Source organism: Arachis ipaensis, chromosome B8, assembly GCF_059453495.1.
Source record: "Arachis ipaensis isolate K30076 ecotype BB chromosome B8, ASM5945349v1, whole genome shotgun sequence".
NCBI lineage: Eukaryota > Viridiplantae > Streptophyta > Magnoliopsida > Fabales > Fabaceae > Arachis > Arachis ipaensis.
This window is the reverse complement of record NC_142443.1, coordinates 117,280,181-117,282,811: the sequence shown is the minus strand read 5'-3', so window position 1 is coordinate 117,282,811 and position 2,631 is coordinate 117,280,181.

Below are 2,631 nucleotides of genomic sequence, written 5' to 3'. Positions count from 1 at the left end.
AGGTCGGACAATAGATTGTTTCTTCCTTGGTCTTTACAAGCATGTCGTCTATGTAAACATCTATTGACTTCCCGAGATGGGATGAAAACACCTTGTTCATTTATCTTTGGTAAGTGGCTCCAGTATTCTTTAACCCAAATGGCATTACTACGTAATAATAGTTAGCCTTTGGAGTGATGAATGAGGTTTTCTCCTAATCTGGCTTGTAAATCAAGATTTGGTTCTATCCCAAATAAGCTTCCATGAAGGACAAGTATCTGTATCCTGAGGTTGAATTTACCAATACGTCAATGCTGGGAAGGGGGCCATGGATCTTTTGGATAAGCTTTATTGAGGTCGGTGTAGTCGACACACTTTCTTCATTTCCCCTTTTATCTCTTTACAAGCACAACATTGGCTAACCATAAAGGGTACTTCACTTCTCGTATGAACCCAGCTTCTAACAACACTTGGACCTATTCTTCAACGACTCTCTTTCAGGATCGAGCTTTCGTTGTTTTTGTTGTATAGGTCGTGAGCTTAGATAGACGGCGAGCTTGTGGTTCATGAGGTCGGGATGGATTCCAAGCATATCAGAGGCCTTACAAGCAAAGAAATCGGAGTTTTCTTGTAGGCGTTTGACAAGATTGGCTTTCAATTCTTTGTTCAGGTTGGCTCTTATACTTGTAATTTTTTCAGCATGATCCCCGATCTGTACTTCTTCCATTTTCCCTTAAGCTGTGGTCTCAATTCTTCTCGTGTTCGGACACCTCCGAGTTCAATAGTATTCACCTCTTTTCCTTTTGTGCATCCACGTAGGTTCAAACTTTTATTATAGCAATTTTTTACTAATTTCTGATCTCCTCTTACCGTGGCTATTTTCTCAAAAGTTGAGAATTTCATACAGAGATGAGAAATAGAAATGACTGTAGCAAGTCGATTCAATGTTGCCCATCCTATCAAGACATTGTATGCTAAAGCTACGTCGATGACAATGTAGTTTATACTCAAAGTCCGAAACTTCATTATTTTACCGAAAGTGATGTGCAATAGGATAAAACCAAGTGGTCGAATGGGTGTGTCTCCTAACCTAAAAAGAGTATCGGGGTATGCCCTTAATTTTTTCTACTCCAATCCTAGCTTGTCGAAGGCAGGTTTGAATAAGAAGTCGGCCGAACTTCTCTGGTCTACCAAAGTCCTATGGAGGTTTGTATTAGCAAGTATCATTGTAATTACCATGGGGTCATCATGTCCTGGCATTATCCACTGGGCATCTTCCTTTGTGAAGGAAATAGTAGGGAGATTGGGGACTTCATCCTCTTCTCCGACTTGGTAGACTTATTTTAAGTGTCTGTTATAGAAGATCTGGTTAACCCTCTTCATGCAAATCCTCCAACTATCATGTGGATGTGTTAATCAGGAGTTTGGGTTGGCCAATCTTGTTGACTTTCATCTTCCTCTTCTCTTTTCCTTTTCCCCTGATCGTCGGGTCTTTCTTCCAAGTATCTTTCTTACCGACCTTCTTTGGCCAGTTTTTCTATCACATTCTTCAAGTCGTAAAATCATCGGTGGAATGCCCAAATATCTTGTGATACTCGCAATATTCCATCCGACTTCCACCTTTCTTATTTTTGATGGGGTGAGGAGGTGGGAGTTTCCCAGTGTGGTAGATCTCCCTGTAGATATCAACAAGGGAAACTCGTAGGGGGAATGTAGTTATGATACCTTTGAGGTTAGTCCGAGCTATACTCATCCTTTTTCTTTGCTTCTTTCTCCTTATCCTGAGCTTGATAAGGATGGTTTTGTCTTGGTATAGGTTCTCTCAATCGGGCATTTTTCTCCATATTAATGTACTTTTCGGCTCGTTCTTTTATTTCGTTCAGGGAGGTCGGATGCCTTTTTTAGATGGATTGGGAGAAAGGTGTTTCTTTAAGGCCATTGATTAGCTCCATTATTACTACTTCAATGGGCAGGTTCTGGACTTCCAGGAAAGTTAACCTTTCCATATAAGCTCGGAGAGTTCCTTCGACCTTTTGTTTTACTCCCGAGAGGCTTGGAGCGTGCTTAACTTTATCTTTTTGGATGGAGAATCGAGTGAGAAATTTTCTTGCTAGATCGTAAAGCAGGTAACCGACTTGGATGGTAGACTATCAAACCATTTTATTGGAAAAACTTTGCAGCGAGTAACATCTAACGCGTCGGCTAAGTACATCTGGCTTTTAAAATTGCTTAGATAATGTCTTGGATCACTCGTTCCATCGTAGAGGTTCATGTCGGGAATTTTGAAATTCTAAAAACTTTAGCTCACATGATCTGTTTGATGAATGGATCTTCTCCCTCAAGGGGGGTTTCTTCACGATCTGCACGACGATTCAGACTTCTGAGATCGGCTTCTAATTTTAGGAGCTTTTCTTCTAGTTCTCTTCATCGTCATACCTCTCTTTTGAGATCTTTTTTGGCTTTTTTTTGTCGCTCTAATTTCTGCTCGAGCTATTCCAGTCGTCCTTGGTGTCCATGTACTAATCCCATCAGTTCGGTTGGATGAGGATGCTCTTCGTCTTCTGGGGGGTGTATCTCTGAGTTGATTTTTCTGTGGTGAGGGTTTTTTGACGTCCCCTTTCCACTAGTGCGGCCCGCTCTGTCTTGCCGAGA